The 24,610-nt window shown below is 46.6% G+C and overlaps 1 pseudogene; it reads left to right on the top strand.

The window, feature by feature from the left end:
• Positions 1 to 24,610, top strand: part of LOC121623716 — a 53,327-nt pseudogene that overhangs the window by 17,128 nt on the left and 11,589 nt on the right.

Below are 24,610 nucleotides of genomic sequence, written 5' to 3' on the forward strand. Positions count from 1 at the left end.
GTTGCAAAAGGAGAAATTTGCTCTTTTGGTGCAGTGGAGTCCTTTCGGAGCCAGTTAGCTCTGCTGAGCTTCCACCGACGCTTAGCATAAATACGTTAGCTTGCTAAATGTAGAGTTTACTGGATTCACATTTCACTGTTGTTTATTGCCACTTAGCGAGCTACAGCATGTGGCTCTGCAGCATGTGGCTCTGCAGCATGTGGCTCTGCAGCATGTGGCTCTGCGTTAAATGGCTCCTTCCACTGAGGTTAAACTCGGCCACTGAGATTAGTTCTGCCTCCACAGCAGAAAAGTGTTTTAAAAATCCAACCTGCTTGATTCAAAGAGCACAAAAATGCACAGACGCAGTAAAACAGTGAGCTGAGCCGGAGAGACTTCCTGCTGCCCGTGTGTGTGAACGATTCTCCCTCTGCCAGACGTCCACACCGAGGCGGTGCAGGCCGTGCTGGCGCGACACGTGGAGAGGAAGGTGGCCGTGCCGATGCCCTCCAAGAGACGCTCGCTGGTGGTGCAGACCTCCATGGATGCATACACGCCTCCAGGTGACGAGACACACGCCAAAACACACACCTGCAAACACCTAACCACCTTCTGAAGCCAGGTAGTCTGCCGGTGAGCCGGGGGTGAGAGTTTAACGTTGAGGATTGGAAAACCTGCTCAGGTGGATGTTTGTTGGAGGCAGTTTAGCACCAAGCAAACCAAAAAGAGTTTGATCATTTTCCTGTGACTTTGAAATGATTTTTAAAATGCTTGGAAAGTGAAACAGGCACACACACACACACACACACTCACTCTGCCTGGTTATCTGGGCTGAACTGGGTTGTACTAAGCCTAAAATGTGACCCCCAGAGAGGCCGCCCTGTGCCCAGACAGGATTATGTTGTAATGCTGCGTCTCTGCTTCTCAGACGGTTTTTACACACTGACTTCGCCAAAAACTGCAAACAAGCACATTTCCTGAGGCATGCAAACCCACTGACAGACAGTACAAACAAACCACAGACGCTGTAACGTTGTAGTCAGCTACTGTAAATGTGTCCTACCACGAGAAACAATCATTATTAGCTGCTTTTTCAAATGTTTCAGGCCCTCTGTAACCGCGGGAAGTTGGCTGCTATTGGATGGTGAAATCGACCTTTACCTCCAATACGAGCTCATTAGATTGAACATAATCAGAGTTGATGACATAATTTGGGAGCTGATTGAATTCTAATGAAGGAAATGTTAGAACTTTGTTCACCGGTAATTTGCTTTTTAACCTTTGAGGAAATTCTTCGGTGGGCCTGACGTCTCCCCAGAGCTTCACTCAACTCACAAATGCAAATTTGAGACCGTTTTCATAAAGCTCTGACAACACAAACTGCTGTGGAAAAGTCTGGATGGGAAGTCCAGTGAATCTGCCTTTTATGTTACTTAAATTTAAGACCTCTGTTCACATTGATTTCTACTGGGCCTGCTCCTCTGTGTTCAGATGATTAACTCTTATTTAAAGAACTAAATTCAGTCTCTGTGGCTCTTTTCCGAAGTGCAGCCTGAAGCCAGTTTTAACTAAATTGCTTCTTGTGGCTGTTCTACGTGAGCTGACTAATTATTGACATTTCGGGTGTGCGAGCTCGAGAGCCGGCAGTCTGCTCTGACATCCTGAAGCTTGACTGCTGAATCAGGGTCTGCTGGGTGACTTTGAACCATTGTTTCACTGAGCAGAGACAATTAACTTTAAAACCTCAGTCCAGATCTGCGTGTCATTACAAGGCTCACATGTGGAAGCTGGACTCACGTTAGCTGAGGGATTCTGTGAGTGGATAACATCTTCAAGTGAACTTACTGACCCTGACTGGCTCTACACTTACTTGCCAAAAGTATGTGGACACCCAGATATTGCACTGAAATGTGGTAGTCCTACACTGTGGGCATTAAGATCACATTTGTAGAACCTGGCTGCTCCCATTCAGCTGCAAGAGTCCAACACTGTTGTTGGTGATCAGGTCTGGTTCACCTGTAGTGCTCCAGTTCATCCTGGAGGTGTTGGATGGGGTTCAGGTCAAAGCTCTGAGCAGGCCACCCGAGTTCTTCCACACCAGACTGGGACAGCGTTTCGTTATGGAGCTGCTTTGTGCATGGAGACATTGTCATTTCTGTTATTGGCACTGAGGGGCTTCGTCCATATGAAGAAAAACTGCCCCAGACAAAAAATACACAAAGTACTGATTAAAGGTGTCCGCGTACTTTTCACATACGTGCCATATAGTGTGTATGACCCCAAACCAGTGACTGCATCTGTGACTGGTGTCAGCTTACAACAATGCGGAGAACAGAAGTGTGCGCTTGGTTTCAGCCACATGGTTGCGTGTGTGCAGCAGGTCAAATGAGATCATCGTGCAAAGCAAATGAATCCATGAGTCAAACTTGGATGTAGTTACTGTGAATGTTGGATAACTTTGAAGTCCCATTTTGAAAGGGAACACGAGGAGGCAGCCAAAGCCGTCATCAGAGTTGAGGTTGACGATCTGCTGTTTGAATGGACTCACCTGAATATGATGAACTTTTCCATCACCTTCTTACCTTCATGTTGGTTGAAATGTGCATGTGTGATGTAATCCCAGACAGTTATGCAACATAATGCAGCTATTTTGAAGCCAAATTATTCCATTAAATCCAAAAGGACAATATTTGCAGTAATATTTATCTCAAGATTTGACCAAAGCTGCTTTTTACAGAAGTCTAATTTCCCTTTAACCTGTTGAAGAAGAGTTTTTAGGAAGAGTTTTACAAATCTTTTAAAGCCACTTAACATATCTTTTATTCTATGTTGCTGATTTGTGCCAGAACCTTTATTCACATTACTAACTTTAACTACAACTCGACTTTCGAGTTGTGCCAGCAGTAAAGCTCTGTCTTGCAGGGTTATGCTGTGTTAAAGAAATAGAATAGAATGGCGAGAGTTAGATGAGAAGATTTATACCATTCTCATATCTGTACGGTAAATTTGATGCTGGAACTAGCAGCCAGTTAGCTTAGCTTAGCATAAAGACTGGAAACAGGTGGAAACAGCTAGCCTGGCTCTGTCCAAACGTTAAAAAACACCTCTGCAGCTCACCCATTATTATGTTATATCTAGAAATGTAAAGTGACATCGATCTTCTCATCTAACTCTCAGCAAGAATGAATATGAAAAAATAATAATGTTGTTTTATGCTGAAAGGACGTTTCCTGTTTGGTTAGTATACATTTCAGTTCTGCTAGCTGGCCCCGCTTGCTCGTGTGCTCATGTTGTGTTAATGTTGTGTGTTCTCTCTTAACGAATAATGGCGGTCACTGACTCTCACTAGGCCTGTCCCCCCTGTGCTCAGACTCGTCGTCCGGCTCAGAGGAGGAGGCGGGGCCGGGCGACGACATGTCCGGCATGGAGCACTGGATGAGCCGCCCTTCGCAGTTAGGCCCCGCCCACCTGGGCTCCACCTCCTCCTCCTCCTCGTCCACGCAGAGCGGAGGCAGCGGCAACGCCGGGCGGCTGGCCGACTCGCTGGCGCACACGCACATCTCGCACCTGGCGCACACGCACCTGGCGCACACGCACCTGGGCCAGTCGCACCACCAACAGAGCCACCTGTCGCAGTCGCACCACGGTAAGACCTGCGTGGTTCTGGGTGGGCTGGGGTGTGCGTGTGTTGTGTTTTTTAATGGCTGTGGGTCCTTTGGAGAGGATCAGAAAAAGAGTCAAAGCAGTAAAGTGAAGAAAGATTTCATCCCTGCACATCTGCAGTGCACACACAACACATGATGCACATGATTCTTAATGTCTGCCTCATTATCACATTATTATATTTACATTTTAAAAGTGTAAATGCTGCACACTATTGTTTAACATTTTCCATTACTGATATATGAAGCAACACTTTTCAGTGCCTGAGCATTAACATCTAAATGTTTTATGTTAATGTTAATATATGCAAATATAAATGAATGATATTAGATAAAAGAGCAAAGAGTCACAACAGTCAAACATGGGGCAACATTTAGATTTGAATTAGGATGTGACAAAAGAATAAATGAGCACAATAATGATGGTGATTGTGGTGTTTTGCTGGTTTTAATCCTTCAGAGCGTCTCCTGTAAGACCTCCAGTCTGCTTTCATTCATGACTCGAACACCCACCTCTTGAGATGAATTGCTGTTCCCTGTTACCTTTAGGCTGTTATACACCTGTATGTGTGCGTGCAGGTATCGGCCACCTGTCCCTGAAGAGGAAGGGAGCTCTGAGCGTCGCAGAGAACGGAGGATCTCTGCGGCGATCCTGCGAGTTCGGATCTGACATGCTGTGGCCACCGCCGCTGGAGTCTGACGGTAAGTCCAGCAGATAAACACTCAACAGAGTGTTTTAACCTGACGTAAAGATCAGCGGCAATGAACACGACCTTCAGTTCTTAGAATTAATGTCAAATATTAGCAGAAAAACAGCCGCAGCCGAAGTGAGAGTGAAGATCTGAACACTCGACTGACAGCCGTCAGTTAATGTGATTTATTAGAGCAGCGTTTTGATCACAGATCAAACATGTGATGAGTTTTATGATCCTGCGTCTCTTAAAGCTGTCTGAATGCGCTCTGCACGCTGCGTGCTGTTGATGTGAAGAACATTAAAAGTCACTGACAAGCAGCGTATAATAAAATGATTTGCTTTGTTGTTTATTTCTGGATGTTTGTGTAGAATAAATCAGTAAAAGCAGGTTTTGTGCAGAAATTCTCCACTTTGTGTCATAAAATGTGCTTTCATTTCATTCTGAGTAAACAAAGGAAGTGTTGTTTTGGAGCAGGTATTGTGTTGAATAGATGTCCCACCATGCCAGACCTCATTCACTGGTGTGTGTGTGTGTGTGTGTGTGTGTGTGTGTGTGTGTGTGTGTGTGTGTGTGTGTGTGTGTGTGTGTGTGTGTGAGGGATGTGACCCAGATTAACAAAGAAAAGGACCATCGCGTTGTGTTTAATTCTCCATAACAGCAATTAAACGAGGCACTTGACGAGCAGCGCAGCGATAAATATGAACAATGAGTCACCACTGGCTGTCTGTCTGTCTCTCCATGTGTCCGCCTCGCTCTGCCCCCCCCCCCCCCGTCTCCCGGCAGAGAATCACTCGGCCCCCCCGGACGTGACGGGCTACTCGTCAGACTCGTCCCACTCCCACACCGAGCGGCACCACATGGCCAATATGGGAACCATCGCCAGGAACACGCAGAAGTACGGCAACGCGGAGCGCATGGAGACGGGTGACGGTAAGCGCCATGTCCTCCGCCGTGTGAGGCACTGTCACACCTTTAGCCCGCTCCCAACTGGAGCCTCAGAATAAAGATGCTGAAGACAGTCAGCTAAAAATAGAAACTCCTTAATCAGGAGGTGAGCTCAAATTGGACCACCGCCTTAGAGAACTGACCAATTAGACTGTCTGTTCATGTCACTCCCCTGGATGAACAGATTGGACTTTTTTTTTTTTTATTATTGTTTTTAAGCATCTCTGTTCTTTTTCAGCATGCTTCACAATCATGCAGTCACAGTTAGAAAACTGAGAGCCGTTCACAACAAACATTGTCTGAGAATCGAAGGCTTTGCTCAAGAAACACAGCGTTTCTTATTCAGTTCTTCTCCGTGAGGCCGTCCAGACGTTTGAACCGGCCGCCTTCTGATCACAGGACAGAGTCTAGTCGCTATCTAACGACACTTGAGGTTTGAATTGTTATTGATCAGATAACGAGGGCGGTCTTGCGAGCAATCCAGGCCACCGCTTTCCTTTTCCACTGTGCGGCAGTAGCCCAAAGCGTTACCCTCACCCCGTGTGTATGTGTCTGGGGTTTTTGCAGGTGTTCCAGTCAGCAGTCGCGTGTCAGCTAAAATCCAGCAGCTCGTGAACACGCTGAAGCAGCCTCGCAGACCTCCACTACGAGAGTTCTTTGTCGATGACTTTGATGAACTTCTGGAGGGTTAGAAACCGTCTTTGATTCTGCATGACTCATGATTCTGTCTGATTTAAGTTACAGTGTGTCATCCAATCTATCTTCATACTTGGGAGGCATGAGTGATTCTCTCAGTGGTTTCCTTTAGCAGCACCTTCACTTCACCTCATTCTATCAAGCTTTTGTCGAAGGGGATCCAACCCAGCGCCGAAGCGTTTCGCTGCACCCATGAGTGCAAGTAAATTCACACACAATGGTGGAGTGTAACTAAGCACTTTTACTCAAGTACTGTACTTGAGTACAAATTTGAGGTGCTTGCACCTGATTTGAGTCTTTTCTATTCGTGACACTTTCTGCTTCACTACGTTTATCTGACAGCTTTACAGACTTTTACAAACATAACATATGAAGAGTTTATAAAATGTGACGTTCATAGTTCATAGAAACACAGCTGAAGGTCCATTAATCACTCGTTGACTGACAGCACATTGATTGGCATCTATTGTGATCATCATATAAGTCCTTTTTCCTGTAAAATCATTTGATTTTTGATTTTTCCTTTTAATGATCTGAATGTGTTTGTAATAATGTGGAGCTTTGGACTAAACAAACACTGTGAAGGCGTCACTTTGGCCTCATCGTCACCACATTTCTCACTATTTTCACAATGTTTCCAAACCAAACGATCGATCGATTAACGGAGGAAATAATCAGCAGATTGATCCAGAATGAAAAGAATCATTGCATTGTTGCAGTCTGATACAAATAGCTGAAAATCCTGCTTTGACATGAACACACAATAACAATAATCTAACAGTGATAATAAAACAGTCACAGGGACGTTTTACAGCACTCAGTACTTTTACTTTAATACTTGAAGTACATTTTCCTGAATATACTCACATATTTTTTACTTGTAACAGACTCAGTTCAGGAACATGGAGCTAAATACAGTTTAGTCGCTGAACTCGCATGGAAACGTTAATTTATTTATGTCGATGCAGCGCAGCAGTGTAGTTACTGCATGTTTGCCCTCTTGGCTCACCACCTCATCACTCCCTGCAGCACTCACTCGTGCACAGGGAGAGAGATTGAGGAGCGATGATAGCGGATATCTTCCCCCTGGGGCTTGAATCAGAGCCTGCAGGTGGATGCTGAGCTGGTGGTGGTGCCGAATAAAGCAAAACATCAGCAACAATGAAGGTCGGAGCGATGCTTGCAGGGCAGTGAAGCAGCAGCAGTCGTCGAGCAGAGGGAGAGCTGGACGGCTTAGACAGAGCGCCGAGCGGAAACATTATGTTGGATAGGTGAAGCAGAGAGAGAGGCGTGGGCACTGCAGCCCACTGAACTGGCTCACAGGCTTTGCTCTGTTGGATATTAATCAGTGATATTAGTAATAATCACCCACATCATGAACAAGAGGGTTTATCTTTTCTGTTTGTTAATGTTCAGCTGGAAAGTCTGTAAATGAGGACAGAAAGAGTGTGGAAACATATGTGCTTTCACAAGTTTTAACTGCATAAAATGTTAATAATCTAAATCTTTTTATTTAGATTATTAACATTATCTCATTTCTAGTTGCTGCTCTTTAATTGTCGTCTTGTATTTCAGAAAAAAAGTTAGATATATAGATAGAAAGGAGCAGATTGGTGTTAATGTAGTGTTTCATTCACTCTGGATCAACATTTTATGACAATGGCTCAGGGCTGAATCCTTCCCCTCTGCTGCCTCCTTTCAGCCTTCCTGCTGTCTAAACTGCACATTAAAGGGAATCAGCTGTCCAATCACACATTTTGCAAATTCCCACAGTGCATCTGTGTTAATAACACGTACGCCTAATTAATTATCGGTGTATTTGAGTGTGATTACAACTTCTTTGCAGCTGTCTCGCTGCCACCGGCTTCGGCTAAACGCTTCCATGTGTTGTTTTCACGAGCAGACGGCAGCAAACTGTGAGCAGTGAAGGTTTGTGAGCTGCTCACTGACGACATTATCTGTGTCCTCATCTCCAGTCCAGCAGCCGGACCCTAATCAGCCGCGGCCGGAGGGGGCGGAGATGATGCCAGTGCGGGGCGAGGCGCTGGGGGTGGTCACCAACTGGCCCCCGTCCCTGGAGGCTGCGCTCCAACGCTGGGGAACCATCTCCCCTAAAGCCCCCTGCCTCACCAGCCTGGACACGGCAGGGAAGCCCCTCTACGTCCTCACATATGGTAACCAGACGCCCCCGTAGTTCAGCCGGTCATTTATTGCATTGCACTCAGTCGTAGTTGTTCCGGATGCTTCAACTTTAAGAAAAACAAAATTTCCAGAGATCTGAGATTCAAAAATGAGCCTTTTATGGGCTTGTGCATCTCCTGTGGTGCTGCAATGCTGCACGTCAACACATACATACACTCATCACGCACGCACATTCAAACGAAGTCACAGGGTTTCTGTGACGGACTGCATGAAACTGAAGTCGTTATTTCATGTTTTTCATCTGTTTCTGCTTCCAAATGTTTGAATTTTAGCATTCCCAAAATCAAGGCCTCTGAAGCAACATTTAGACCGTGATGGGTCGCTAAAAGTCTCCACGGGTTCTCGGTTAGCACGACCTGTTTGGAGTTAGCAGAGCTGTGAAGAGGACCCACACGTTCTGTGATGGTCCATATGAACACGGATCAGGCTGGGGATCATTGGATCATTCAGTACTGTTGCAGATGCCAAAGCCTTTTTTTTATTTGTCCAGCAAAAAAAATCCAAAACTCACTCAATGAATTTGATCTTAATACAAAACAGCTGTTCAAGAGCTTTTCCTAAATAGAATACTTGATAGTGACACTTATTGAAAGTTAAAACCCAGCCTGAGTCTATGTTCAGTATTTACCAGAAGTTTAATATGTGTGAGTGAACATGGACGGGTTTTCTGTATTTTTGAAGGTTAATCTGTCATAATGGTACTCAGGTGTGCAGGGAAATATAATCAGAAAAGCTCGAGTTCCAGCAGGGAATGTCTTCTGTCCACCAAGAGTGCGTTAGACAACACTTACCTTTAAATATAATCCACGATAGACCAGAACTGAGTCTCTGGTGACCTCTCCTGACTGCTGACGACTCTGAAGTGTCATCACTTCGGGCAGTTTCTTTCTTCTTTTATCGACTCTGCGTCCTCAAAATAGAAGAACACACACTCATATCCTGTGAGCTCTCTCTCCCTCTCACACCCTCGTATCCTGCGTCCTGCTCCCTGCAGGGAAGCTGTGGTCTCGCAGCATCAAGCTGGCCTACAACATCCTCCACAAACTGGGCAGCAAGCAGGAGCCCATGGTGCGACCGGGTGATCGGGTGAGTCACGCTCCTCCACCGCCTCGCACACTTTCTGCTTTCTGGTCTTTGTCCCGTTTCCACTGCAGCAGCGTCGTTGGTTCGTTTGGCCAGCGTTGTTCGTCATTTATTTATTGTTCATATGTTGTTTGTGTTCACTTCAGTTGTTTCTCCTTTCTTGTGTTTGAGACGACGCCTTAATAAATGTGAGCTTTTGTGTTGAAATCTATAATCTTATGTTTGAAGGGAGAGTTCAGAGCTCATTTTTGGAAATCGATTAGGAGATTGATGCCACTCTCATGTCAGGACACAACATATGAAGCTACATTCTGCATTCACTTAGCTTAGCTTAGCATAAAGTGGCTCTGTGCATCATTAACATGAACCTCTAAATCTCACTAATTAATACCCCTTCTATTGTCTTTCCTCCTGTTTCCAGTCTTTATGCTTGTTACGACCCAGCTCGCTAGGGTAAAAGGGAATGTAACATAAAACCCAGTTGGAGTAGGTGGCCAAGATAAATTAGAATTTTAATAGGTAAATGATGACACAAACTCAGAGATAATGAGTAACAAAAATTCGCAGACCAAGGGGTCTGGACTTACACTAAATAAAAAGAACAACACAAAACTTTGGTTAAAGGAAAACAACTCAAAACACTACAATCCATACTCTTAAACTAATCAACCAAAATCCAACCAAAATACCAGAAACAAAGGTCAGTTCAGAATTGTACACACACAAGAAAAGTAAAAGAAACAAATGCTAAAGAGGGTCTTGGTACCAAGCACGATCGCTACACACAATAGTCAAAAAGACCCTCTGGTCTGGAGGCGAGCTGTGTCCAAAACGTGTCGCACACACACAGCCGCGCGAAGGCCTGGATGCCGGTGGTTTAAGATCCCTTGCCATTTTGGCCGACTGGATGCAGGAACCGGTGCGGACCAACCAGAGATGCAGTGGGCGGGTCGAGCCGAGTGCAGAGTCCAATGACAGATGGGCACCTGCACATCAAAATTTGCATATCACGCAGACAAATACCCACATTTCACAGAGGGAGGAGGTGACGGCCTAGGGCCGTAACAATGCTAAGCTAAGCTAATCGGCTGTAGGCTCCAGATTCATACTGAATGGACAGGTGTGAGAGTGTTGTCGAGCTCCTCATTGAACTCTGAGCAAAAACGCAAATAAGAGTATTTTTAAAAACTGTTCCTTTAAACAGATTTAATTATACGATAACCTGTTTGAACGTATGATTCATTTTTATTTTTAATTTTCTGATGACTTAATTACATAAGAAATGATTTTCAGACTCAGAACGGAGAGTTTAGGTTAGAACATCGTCCATCCAACAAACTCGTAAAACACCATCTTAAACACAGAACAGAGAGTTTTTCTCTCTGGATTTGCCGTTTTACCGTGAGCTTTGCTGATGTTTTTTGGGCTGATTCTCGTTTCCATCATGGCCGACCTGCTGCTGTCTCCCCTCCCTCTCCCAGGTGGCGTTGGTGTTTCCTAACAACGACCCCGTGGCCTTCATGGTGGCCTTCTACGGCTGCCTGCTGGCTGAGGTGGTCCCCGTTCCCATAGAGGTCCCCCTGAGTCGCAAGGTACGTCATGAAATCCAGCTAAATGTTTGTTTTTGTCCCCCGGCTGCCTGTAACGTATCTGTAGCCGTTGCTGCTGCTGTCTAATCCCTTTCCATTAGTTTTCAGTTTGAGATTATTCCACAGCATTAGTTTCTCAATGGGAGGTCAGGTAATTTCATTTTTTACAGCACCGCTGTGTAACGTTAATCCTCTCTGCCTCGGCCACGTCCGCCTTTCGCCTCGTACCCAGGAGCTCCGAACTCCTGCTGTGTTTCATTTCAGCTGGGGTTGTGTGGCCACCTCAGTGACGGCCCACGCTGTTGAAACAATGCTTCGGCTCTTCTGTCGCAGCTGTTCGCCAGCGACAAGTACGTCTGAGGAAATAATCCTGTCTGCGCAGCGAGCAGAAGAACGTGTCAGAAACCCAACAAGTCTGACAAGCTAGAAACAAGCCCTCCTGCTGCCCCGCCGCCGACAAAGCCGCGCTGTCATCACTGAGGTTACAGCCGCTGATCTTGGTGCCGTCGCCTCCTGGGACCTAACGTGTCTGAAGGATGGAAGTCCGAAAAGCTTCCTGCTGCCACGAGGAAGCAAAAAGCATGCTCTACTTTTTTAACTGTTTCTTCATCTGAGCTGAGCTGTGCTCGCTCCGGAGCCTCGATGCGACGCGGCTGCTTGTCTCTGCAGCGCTGTCGGCGTCAGGGTCGGCATGGTTACACGCCGATTACTGCTGCAGCAGAAAATGCCTTTTTCTGCACGTTGGCCGCCGCTCTTGAACCCCTTCCCCCATCCTACATTTGTGCTGCAGGATTTTCCATAAAATTTCTGTTGGGCCGGAGTAGCAGTGCAGCAGCCGGTGCAGCCAACGCGTCCTCTGTCACCTACACCTGTGCTGCGTGTGTGCGTGTGTCATGTTCCTGTAGAGGTGGATGAAACGCCACAGAAACATGGAGTCCAGTTATTCCTGCACCAGCATTTAAATTCAGTTATTGAAAGCAAAAACCTGAGGGAGAGCATTATAATATATGCGAAGACAAAGTGAGCACGGAGGTCACCGCCCGCTCTCCCCCACCCTTTATCGTCCAATAGGATGCCGGCAGTCAGCAGATTGGATTCCTGTTGGGCAGCTGTGGCGTTACCGTGGCGCTGACCAGTGATGCCTGCCACAAGGGTCTGCCCAAGAGCGCAACAGGAGAGATCCCACAGTTCAAAGGTGAGAGGGGAAATCATCAATCATGGGTGGATTGTAAAGGCCTGAGGTTTCTCTGTGGGGGAGGGGTGGTCTGTCTGTCTGTCTGTCTGCACATAATGAGAACACTCGCCGTATAGAGAGAGAGAGAGAGTTTGAATGTCTGAAACAGACTTTAAAATTATTAGAAACAGAAAAACTTTGTAGGTAACAATGAGTTTAGACGCCTGTCAACAAAATCACATCATATTTTTTGTGTGTTTAAAATGTTTAACTTCAGGTGTGAATGTTTCATGTTTTCATGTCGTCCGTCTCTCCATCCATGCGAACACGATGTCTCCTTCAGGAACGCCTTCCGGGAATTTCTTGGCACAAACGTTCGCTCGGACTCGAGGATGAACTGATTAGAATTTGGTGGTCGAAGGTCAAACACGTTTCTGGCCGTAGCTCAAAAATTCTAAATCCAAATGATGAAGTGATGACATTTTACATCCGCAAGGTCAAAGGTCAGCTTCCCTGTGACGTCATAATGTCCTGCAGAAACACTTTCCTGGCCGTTATTCAGCAGCTTAACTCAGAGCAGAAGGCAGATCGTGACCATGTTTCACATTTGGTCACATTCTGAGCTGGTGACTCTAATCTTGGGCGTCCACCTTGAAACTGTGCTGATTGTTGGGTCATCATATGTGCGAAGCATCCATATTTTACAGTTTCTAGCGTCTTTCTTCCACAGTGGAAGCGTTGCTTACTCTCATGGCTCCAGCTTCGTGTTCCATCAGCATCAGCTTTATTGGCTGGGCATGTGAACACGTACAAGGAATGTGAATCTGGTTTTTGTTTCTCTCAATGAACTTGCACACTAATAGACACACAGCAGGACAAGAACGACGACGCTTAACAAAGTCAAGTCAATTCAATTTTATTTATACGGCCTCATATCCCAAATCAAAAATGCGCCTCAGGGGATTTGAGAGTTTGTACAGCAAACTACATCCTCTGTCCTCAGACTGTCGGCCGGGCGAGGAACACTCCTGTCAGAGGGCACAATGGAGGAGGCCGCAGGATGAGCACAGAGGAGGGATCCCACTCTTAGTCTGGACACATGTGCAGTAGACGTGGCATCACGACGGTGGTGATCAACTTTCTTTGTTAACGCGGGTTTTCTTCATCAGGCTCTTTGTGCGTTCCTATAAAAAGTCAAGTTCCCCAAAAAATGGACCGACTTCAGGCACAAGGTCGTCTAATGGAGCACAATGAAGAATATGAACAGCATAAAGCAGTCATGTCCAAACTATTCCATAAAGGGCCGTGTGGCTGCAGGTTTTCGTTCCAACCAAGGAGGAGCACCAGGCTGGACTCATTTAATCAGCTGATCTCACTTTTCAGCTGATAACTAAGGGATCCCTTGATGTTGATTGGTTGGCCTGGTGTGCTCCTCCTTGGTTGGAACGAAAACCTGCAGCCACACGGCCCTTTATGGAATAGTTTGGACATGACTGGCATAAAGGAACACTGGCAGGAATGATGGCAGAAAGCTTCTGATCGGGTCCATTTGTTAGGTAGTAAACAGTAAGTGTTTAACCACTGCGTCACTGTCACGGCCTGCACAGACTTCATACTGCGTATTTAAACTGCATTAAAACAGAATCCAAAGTGGTCTCTAGTTTGTAGCGTCTGGATGATCTGCTGTGTTAATATCACCTGAAGCAAACAGAAAAGATGATTTCCTGCATCACCAGCTGAATGTTCCTGAAGGTTCCATCCAGTTCCTCTGCTGTAATAACACGGCTTCATTCAGTGATACACTAACATACAGCTCAGCAGTTTGCATATGTGACGTTTTCTCAGAGAGAATATCGTCATGAGAAGACTTAGTGAAAGGGGGGAGCTTTTTATAGCTGGTTAAAATCAGAAACTCTGAACAGAACCTCCTCCAGAGCAGGAGAGGTGTGTCAACATCAGTTACCATGGCGATGTCGCCAGGTTAAAAGAGAGCCACCTGCTGTAAGGTCAGCATACCCGCTAACAGTATTTCATCCCTTCGGTCAGGGGACGCTCAGGGGACGGAGAGAGATGTCGATGGATTGATTCACGTGAATAAACTTGTTCCCTCCGTGTCTCACACGCTCGCCGCAGGTTGGCCCAAGCTGCTGTGGTTCGTAACAGAGTCGAAGCACCTTTCCAAACCGCCCAGAGACTGGTTCCCTCACATCAAAGATGCGAACAACGACACAGCGTACATCGAGGTGAGCGAAAAACAGGCCGAGTGACACACACGACGAGAACGCGTCGCTGGACTTCAGCCCGGCTGTTGACGTTCTGTGCTGCATTTAAGAACTGAAGTAGTTATGTTTTATGCATTAAACCTGAATCTGTACGTGGATCACAATTTGCCTATGAAGCAATACAAAGAGATCTGTTTTAATATAAGTTGTTTAAACTGACTCGTCACTGTGAAAATCAACCAAAACTTCACCTGGTTTCAAAGCTTCTGTTCAGCTTTATCTCACCTAATTTTAATTTAGTTAAATAAAGCATAAAAATACTGCTTGAAAGGCTTTAATGTACAAACCGGCTGACATTATCAGGCCATGAAGCAATTATACGATTAACAGAAATCTAAACATTAGTTTTGACAGCTGTTGAAGTTCAGTTTCAACTTGTTTTTTTTTATTTCTTTATATTTTAATATCATTCTTTTCAAATGTAAAAAACGTAATTCATGAAAATAATCCCCAGATTAAAGAAAGCCCTGATGCACAGGAGCTGGGCGGCTAGTTGATGGATCGACAGAAAACTAATCGTCAGGTTTTTGGTAACTGCAGCTTCTAAATCTTTGTTAAATTAAACATTTTTGCATTATGGACAGAAGAAGAAATCTGATGACATCATCAAGGACCAGGTTGAGTTAATTTTGGTTTAGTTGATCTCAGTTTTACACAGTTAATCTTACTTTAGGCGAGTTTACACTCACCTTAACTTAGTTTGGTTAGATTAACATTTTAACAGGTAACTTCTTGTGTCCACATCTTAACGACTTGCTGACATTTTGAAATGATCAAAGCCCCCTCCGTGACGTATTTTAAGAAGCTGAAGATGAACCAATCGCGTCGCCTCGCTCAGCTCTGACGCCGCTGATCCGTCTGTTGTTTGTCTCTCAGTATAAAACCTGTAAAGACGGCAGCGTGCTGGGAGTCACTGTGACGAGGATCGCTCTGCTCACACACTGCCAGGCTCTCACCCAGTCCTGCAGCTACACCGAGGGTAGGCACGTGCACACACACACACACACACACACACACACACACACACACACACAGCCTTCAGTCATTTAACCCTTTCCTCTCCCTCTCTCCCTGCAGCGGAGACCATAGTAAACGTCCTAGACTTTAAGAAAGATGTGGGCCTGTGGCACGGCATCCTGACGGTAAGACCTGCCGCCAGGTTAGAGGCCATGACCTTCATTTCCTGTTTGTTTCTCAGCCTCACCTGAAGGCAGCTTGACAATCCATTTAGTCTTTGCAGTGAAAACGATAAGAGTAGTACAAATCTAACTTTTTAAAGCTTCGTAGCTGCTCTTAGCTCTGGACTCGCTGGAGTAGAGTCAGAAACATGTTCAGTTTAAAATCTGAACGAATAATTGAATGAGTTAAAGAACGGACAAAAACGCTTTCAGCTTTAAATGTTAATGTGCCATCCTGTGTGTGCGTGTGTGTGCGTGCGTGTCCTGCAGAGCGTGATGAACATGATGCACGTGATCAGCGTCCCCTACTCGCTGATGAAGGTCAACCCTCTGTCATGGATCCAGAAAGTCTGCCAGTACAAAGGTCAGACACACACTCCACCTGCCACTCAGCTCAGTTAGCTCACTCCATTCACCTGCCTGTCAGACGGATTAAATGCTAATGTTCTGTCCGTGTGTGTGTGTGTGTGTGTGTGTGTGTGTGTGTGTGTGTGTGTGTGTGTGTGTGTGTGTGTGTGTGTGTGTGTGTGTCTCCCCTGCAGCCAAGGTAGCGTGTGTGAAGTCCAGAGACATGCACTGGGCTCTGGTGGCCCACAAAGACCAGAAGGACATCAACCTGAGCTCGCTGCGCATGCTGCTGGTGGCCGACGGATCAAACCCTTGTAAGGTCACACTCGGCCCCCGCAGCAGAGCTCTTTCACTAACGGGGGAGTTTAGCGAGGAGTGTTTGAGATGGAGAATGTCAGGGAGATGGATAAACTCTCTTGGGAAGTCAGGAAACTGGGTCACTTTACAGGAATAGAGCAGAATGTGTCCGACTACGCGCGCTTGGTACAATAAATGGTTTTCAGTCCGACTGCAGTTAGAAATATAACAGCAAGAAACCAGGAAATTATAGTTACACTGACAGTTTTCCATTTTTTAGCCCGTTAACTGCAAATTACATGTTGTTTACTTCTCTGCACCACAACAAGTTCCTTTCTACGCTCGAGGCCGCCTGCTGGTTGCACTGCAGCGCTGCATCAGCCTGCAGACACTTGCTTGATGTTGATAATCCATCGCAGTGATTAATTAGTTTGATGAATATATGGATAATGAACACAATAACAAAGATTAAAACAGTGGTTTCCAGCCCTGTGACCTCTGACAGTGAACACGTGTGCACGTCTGGGCCCTCGTCACGTTTCAGGTGTCTGTAAGTTGTTAGTAGCTCCACCAAACAGAGATTTCCCCTCTGTCCCCTCACATGTTTTCATTTGAATAACATTTCGAGGCTCAAAGAGGCAAAACTGTCCAATATTTCACAGAAAGGAGATTATAGATGAGAGACCCCTCAGACTTATCTGGTGACCCTCTGGAGGGGCCCAGGCCCTGGGTTGGGAATCACTGGACTAAAGTAGTTACAGTAACTGTGTATGAAGTTGTTAAAACTAGCTCCACCATAACCGGCTCAACAGTAAGATGCTGCTCACACATTAATGCATAATGTCGCATAAAATAATACCTGAAGCTCTGAGACACTGCAGACAAGCAGGTCTTTGATATTTTAAGCACATTTTGCTTTTGCTTAAGTAGGATTTTTACATTTTTATATATATATATTTTTTTTATCAAAGCATGACATTTGAGTTCTTCTTACATCACACTTCACCACTGCCAGTGAGAGTTTTTCTGGATGGCCTCTGCTTGTGACTGCACTGCGGCCCTGATGTAACCTGAACCAGGAGCCGCTGGATTTCTGGAGAGCAGCGAGCGAAAGAAAGAAGTCTGCAGCAGAAGCGGTTTCGGATAAAATGCTGGAAACCGTCTGTACAAAATGTTCCTCTGAGTGATTTTAATGTCATTCGGGGAGCCAGTTCATTTAATGAAACGCAGCTGTTTAGAAGCTCGGCTAACGTCCGTTTGGTTTCTGTCACCTCGTCAGGAGTTTGACGAAAGCGGTTCGACACCTGCGCCGACGTTGTCTGACGGTTTGCGTCTGTTTCTGTCCGTCAGGGTCCATCTCCTCCTGCGATGCCTTCCTCAACGTCTTTCAGACCAAAGGCCTGAGAGCCGACGTCATCTGTCCCTGCGCCAGCTCCCCCGAGGCCCTGACGGTGGCCATCAGGAGGTACGCACACACACACACACACATAACACACACACACTGCATGTGCGCACATGTCTGCACAGCAGGCTCGTTGTCGCTGCGTGTGTGTGTGTGATGTGTGTCAGTGACAGTCCAGTGTGTGTGTGTTTTGTGTTCAGGCCGGTGGAGGACAGCAGCCAGCCTCCAGGGCGAGGCGTCCTCTCCATGCAGGGTCTGACCTACGGGGTCGTCAGGGTGGACACGGAGGAGCGTCTGTCAGTGCTCACCGTGCAGGACGTTGGCACGGTCGCACCGGGAGGTACGCGCTGTGTGTGTGTGTGTGTGGGGGGGGGGGGGTATTTGTTAATGCACATGTTGAGGGTTGAAGCGGCTCTTTGTTGGAGAGGCAGAGGGTGAACACTGTTACAAAGCTCCGACATGAATAATGATTCTTCATAATAAATAAATTACAGCCAGCTGGATGCAGTCACAGTGTGTTAGGACGACGGGAAACTCGCTGCCACATGTTCATCTTCTTAAAGTTACATTTGTCTTTTATGTGGTTTTTATGTTTTGTATTTGGCTTTTTATTTATTTATTTTAATTTCAGATTAAATAGACACTAAAACATGTAAAATAGGAGCCTCGAAGCTCTTTTGGGACCAACTTAAATGTGTGGAAAGCATCAAAAATTAAAAATTGAATCAGCAAACGAGGTGAACGAGGTCATGTTTCTGACATTGCAGTGACATTCAGGCTCATTTAACAGATAATAATAGTCCTGTTTACTGGCTGAGTGTTTGCGGTGTGTTCGTGGTTCAGGTTTTCTCGTGTACTGTAAGTACATGAGCACCTGTTCCCTCTGCTCCTCTGAAGAGTTAAACTTTCGGCCTTCAGCGTCGTCATGCACCGGATGGCAAAAAATCCATTAAGTCCATTAAATCGTAAAATTAGTTTTAAGGGAGTGTGAATGTGCAGCGTCTCCTTTTCATCAGTGTCCAACTTGGGGAGCGCTTCCTCTCCTCACGACTGCACCAGTGAAGTGAGCTCTGCTTTCTGCTTTCAAAGCCGTCAGCGTTGAAACCAGAAGAACAGAGTTTTTAATGTGCTGCAGTCTGTTCTAATCACCTGAGGTTTGTCTCTGGGGACAAAGTCACACAGAGCATAAAAAAGCTTTCAGGACGTAATAAATCATCTGTTCACGTCCTGATGAAGACGCCACGGACACCGGTGACCTTAGAGCCTTTAGCTTCCATTTATTTTTATTAGGCAAGCAACTAACGTTTATTTTCATCATCAGTGAGTCTGCAGATTATGTTCTCAATTCATTGTAGATCAATAAAACAGTCCGTCCAACAGACATTCAGTTAAGTGTCAGAAAAAGACTGAAATGTTCATATTTCAGGAGCTTGAAACAGTAAATCTTTGCTTAAAATATGTAATGTAAATTAATTTATACCAACGTCCAAACCCAAACAGAATTCACAGGTGAGGAAGTGAAGATCTGTCTCTTATAATCCACAAAGAAGGCAGAAACCTGCAGAAAGGGACGTGCTGATCAATCACAGGGGCTGCCACAGCCAATCAAACAGCTCCGTCACACACTCTGAGCTCAACACTCACTTCCTGTCGCTGCCAGCTCACACCGCCCAGTGTTCACTACGGGAACTACACCCACGCCAACACGAGGGCTGGAGGAGGGAGCCGGTAATCTGTTAGCTTCGGTGAACTCGAAATGAGATTTGAAATGTAGAAACTGAACAGATTGATCTGTGAGTCACTGATCAGCCACCCTCTCACTCCACCACACAGCTGAATTCACAGGGTAGCACTGTTTCCACTGCTTTAGATTCTCTTCTTAACCCAGATCCAGATCCTCAAGTAACCTGGTTTTGGGTTGACACAGACATGAGCAGACGCCATAACTGGGTTAGAACAACCTACTTTAAGCTCGGGCTGTGATGTCGACGGGCTCTTTCCCACAATCAGGTGCATTCAGACTGGATGCTGGTCCAGGTGGGACTCTGTGAGCATCGTCACAAGGAAACAGAGGAAAGAGAAGGTGTTAACTCTGTCTGTCTCTCTGTCTCTCTCTTTCTCTGTTTGTCTCTGCCCCCCCCCCCCAGGCCTGGCATGTGTGGTAAAACCAGAAGGCGTCCCTCAGCTCTGTCAGACAGACGAGATCGGTGAGCTCTGCGTCTGCTCCATCGCCACCGGCACCTCCTACTACGGCCTCACCGGCATGACCAAGAACACCTTTGAGGTGTGTGTACAGTGTGTGTGTGTGTGTGTGTGTGTCATGTTTCCACTAGCATCAGTGAGCAGGGCTAGCAGTGAGCAGGCTGTCCTCCTCTGTTGAAGGCCACATTCTAGCCTTTGTTGTTGCTCGGAAGCTGACATGCACATAAAGTTTAGTGAATCTGCAGATTTATCCCAACCCGACATGTTATGATCCATTAAAGTGAAGCACAATAAGCGAGGAATAAATCCCTGTGGGCTTCAAACCTTGTGCTCCTCCAGTTCCTGACTGACTGGAGAATATTTTAGTCTTTTATTCTCTCTAATTTAGAAAATTGGCGAAGAGGATGAGAAGCTAATCGCTCTTATTGCTTTCTCTCTGAAGCACTGCTAACATCTCCAGTCGTTCATGTTGATTTGACTTTTTCTGGAGGACGCCGTCCTCGTTCTGTTTCAGAGCATCGTCTCGTGTTTCGCAGCAGAAAACATTTTAGTTTTCTCCTCTAATTAACAGACGGCTTCACTTTGTTTTGGGAAAAACGACTTTTTCCTGAATTAAAAATGGACGTTTGGTGTTTCTACCTGTGGTATTTTAAACTGTCTCACATGTTTAGTTTTATCGTTGTTGGAGACGTTTCCTGAACTTGTTGTAGTCGAATGAGATGAAGAGTTGAAGCCTCTGCACAACCTGCTCGGCCACTTGGTCAGAAATTCTCTGAAACCTGATTGGTCGCGTGTTTGCAGGTTTATCCGGTGAGCTCCAGCGGCGGGCTGATCAGCGAGTATGCCTTCGTGCGGACCGGCCTGCTGGGCTTCGTCGGCCCCGGCGGCCTCGTCTTCATCACCGGCAAGATGGACGGACTCATCATGGTGAGCGGGCGGAGGCACAACGCCGACGACATCGTTGCCACGGCGCTGGCGGTGGAGCCGATGAAGTTCGTCTACAGGGGCAGGTGAGCGGGAGGTGGGAGGGGCCTGTGGGCGAGAGACCGTGGAGTTTATACGCTCACCCGGAGGAGCGTTTAGAAGTCACGGCGAGAGTCACGTGGAGAGTTTCTAACATCGACAGCGGTTGACATCCAGCCAGATGTCCAATACCGGCACATTGACTGTCACCCTGATGAATGAGCAGCACCCCCGCACATAATAAATCTAATAAAGTCGAGCAATAGTGGATGAATCCAGAAAGTCATAAAGTGCAGCTTAATTACGTCCACGGCCACCGAGGAGGAAATCCATCTTCGAGATGACAGAGTCTGACGACGTTTCCTGGAGCTATTTCAGTTCCAGCTCACGTCGACGCCGAAGTTCACGAAGAAGGAATCACTTTGTTCAACTTATCCACAAGAAATCACACTTTTTAATTTCAACATTTTAACTGCAAGCAGGAAAAACGTGTGTGTGTGTGTGTGTGTGTGTGTGTGTGTGTGTGTGTGTGTGTGTCCATCCTTTCTTTGTTTGTCTATATGTTTTATTACTGCCGGCGCTGAAGTGGCGTCTGTTTGCTGACAGGAAGCTCGGATCAAATCAGCCGGGTGTTCACACACACACACGCACACACACACACACACACACACACACACACACACACCTGTACACTGCTGAACCTGCATTAACATCTGCTGTAAAGGTGCAGTGGAGCAGACTGACACTCTCCGTGGGTGGAGGTGGAGCCCCCGTCTGAAAGCGACCGGCCCCCGCTGCTCTTCTCTGATGTGACGCTTCAAAGCTGAGGATCTGAAAGGATCTCGCTGTAAATCAGATGTTTGAGGCTCTTTGTGTCCTCGCAAACTGTTCCCGCCGCTCGTCTTCTCGCTCATTGCCGATGTCCACTTATTTTCTCCACGTGTAACCGTCACAGTTTAATCAAAGACGAAGTTAAAAATCTAAAATCTCAGATCTCGCAGTGTTTTGATGAATAGGTTTTGAATTATTGATGCTATTTTTTATATTCATTATGGTCAAGTCTAAGTCTTTGCACTCCCCGGCGTTATAATGTCAGTGTGTGACTGGTTGACTCGCCTCATGCTGTCGAGGTGAGGATGTGGTATCATTTAACAGTCAGCCGGCACATGAGCTAGTGTTACAGTCAGGAGCAGCTACAGTTGGCTGAAAATGAGGGTTTCTGAGATGTTCTCCTCCCGCGCCCCCGCAGGATAGCGGTGTTCTCCGTGACGGTGCTGAGGGACGAGAGGATCGTGGTGGTGGCGGAGCAGAGGCCCGACTCCACAGAGGAGGACAGCTTCCAGTGGATGAGCCGCGTGCTGCAGGTACTCCACCTCTCACACTGTGGCTGCATCTCTGTGCCTGATTGCTTCTTTTCCAGCAGGATTAAAACAGGCCAACGCAAACTCTCTGTGAACCAAAGGGTTTCCATGGTAACAATCTGGCATTTGCTGTAGCATCTTGTGTTACCGCTGCGTCAACAGGAGGAAGGACAAGTCGGTACACTCACTGCAGCTGTTTGAGAAGTTTAGGATTCAAGTTTTACTTCATCTTTAGGTCCAATTTCTGCTCAAACTGTTTATTTACCACAGCAGAGACACTGAGAGCTGAAACGTGTCACAATGTACAGAAAGATTGATTATTGATCTGTCTGTCCTCTAACTGTCCTCTGACTGTCCTCTGACTGTCATCTGTCTGTCAACTGTCCTCTAACTGTCCTCTGATTGTCATCTGTCTGTCCCTCTGATTGTCCTCTGATTGTCATCTGTCTGTCCTAGTGACTGTCCCTCTAACTGTCCTCTGACTGTCATCTGTCCTCTAACTGTCCTCTGATTGTCATCTGTCTGTCATCTGTCCTCTAACTGTCCTCTAACTGTCCTCTGATTGTCATCTGTCTGTCATCTGTCCTCTAACTGTCCTCTAACTGTCCTCTAACTGTCCTCTGACTGTCATCTGTCTGTCATCTGTCCTCTAACTGTCCTCTGTCTGTGTGTCCCTCTGTCTTTCCTCTGATTGTCCTCTGACTGTCCTCTGTCCACCCTCTAACTGTCCTTTGTTTGTCCATCTAAACTGTCCTCTTATTGTCCTCTGACTGTCCTCTGTCCACCCTCTAACTGTCCTTTGTTTGTCCATCTAAACTGTCCTCTTATTGTCCTCTGACTGTCCTCTGTCCACCCTCTAACTGTCCTTTGCCTGTCCCTCTAAACTGTCCTTTTATTGTCCTCTGTCCCCTCTCTCTCAGGCCATTGACAGTATCCACGGGGTGGGTGTGTTCTGCCTGGCTCTGGTCCCGGCCAACACTCTGCCCAAGACTCCTCTGGGCGGCATCCACCTGTCAGAGATCAAGCAGCTGTACCTGGAGGGGGGGCTGCACCCCTGCAACGTCCTCATGTGCCCCCACACCTGCGTCACCAACCTACCCAAACCCCGGCAGAAACAACCAGGTGGGAGCGTTGTTATTTCAGTACGAACAAGTCTTTATACGTCTGCCAGTGTGTCTGTGACTGGCAGTTGATGCTGTGTGTGTGTGTGTGTGTGCGTGTGTGTGTGTGTGTGTGTGTGTGTGTGCAGAGATCGGACCTGCCTCTGTGATGGTGGGGAATCTGGTGTCAGGGAAGAGGATCGCACAGGCCAGCGGCAGAGATCTGGGACAGACTGACGACAATGACCAGGTGACACACACACACACACACACACACACACACACACAGACAAGTGAATACTATAGCACTTTTCATAGATGATGTAATTGTCACGATTAATCAGTCACTGATTGAAAAGTTGAAGTTTTAGACTACTACTGTCTTCACTTCATCAGGAGTTCATATTAATTTATCACAAACGGCCGATAAACCTTCTGAACAGGCCAATCACTGTTCCAACAGCGCGATAAAGAAAAGGTTTCCGTCACTGCGGCAGTAAACCGGCTCTTCTCCGGCACATCGACAGGTCGTTTCTCACCTGCTTTGAAATTCCACTTGTCTGTGACATCGATTAAACTCCTTTAATGCACTGACAGCAGATGCTGCAGTAGAAAGAAGTCATGCACCATCAGCAGCGTCGCTCGATATGATGAATAAAACTAAAGATTTATTTACACGTGGATTAGCCAAACTTCCACTGTGTACGTACGTACGTGTTGCGTGTAGTTTTACGTGACGTGCTGCTGTTTGATGCATATTTTTAATTCACGGTGAATGTAGATCTGGATCTGCGGTACAGAAAAAGACAACGCAGGGTGTTTGTGATAACGCACCTCTGATTGTGTTCCTCAGTTCCTGTTCCTGTCAGAGGTTTTACAGTGGAGAGCCCAGACCACACCAGACCACGTCCTCTACACCCTGCTCAGCTCCCGGGTAACAACACCCACTTCAGCTCATGTTACAGAAGATCAGTTTCTCGACGTACAAATATGACCTGAAATCCAATAAAATGTTGACTTGTAACAAGACAGTCTTCCCTCCCTCCCTCCCCTCCTCCAGGGGGCGGTGTCCAGCTCTCTCACCTGCCTGCAGCTCCATAAGAGGGCGGAGCGAGTGGCGGCTCTGCTGATGGAGAGAGGAGGTCTGCAGGAAGGAGACCACGTGGCTCTGGTCTACCCACCAGGTCAGGATGATGCACGATGAAGATGTTGGTTTGAAGCTGAACTGATAACTGATCGTCCACACCTCTCCGCCTCTGTGTGTGTGTGTGTGTGTGTGTGTGTGTGTGTCCTGCAGGCATAGACCTGATTGCAGCCTTCTACGGCAGCCTGTACGCCGGCTGCGTCCCCATCACGGTGCGACCGCCTCACCCTCAGAACATCTCCACCACCCTGCCCACCGTCAAGATGATCGTTGAGGTCGAGAGTTTTTTCGCTAACGTTGCTTTCAGC

Source organism: Chelmon rostratus, chromosome 20 (genome assembly GCF_017976325.1).
Source record: "Chelmon rostratus isolate fCheRos1 chromosome 20, fCheRos1.pri, whole genome shotgun sequence".
In the NCBI taxonomy this organism is placed as follows: domain Eukaryota; kingdom Metazoa; phylum Chordata; class Actinopteri; order Chaetodontiformes; family Chaetodontidae; genus Chelmon; species Chelmon rostratus.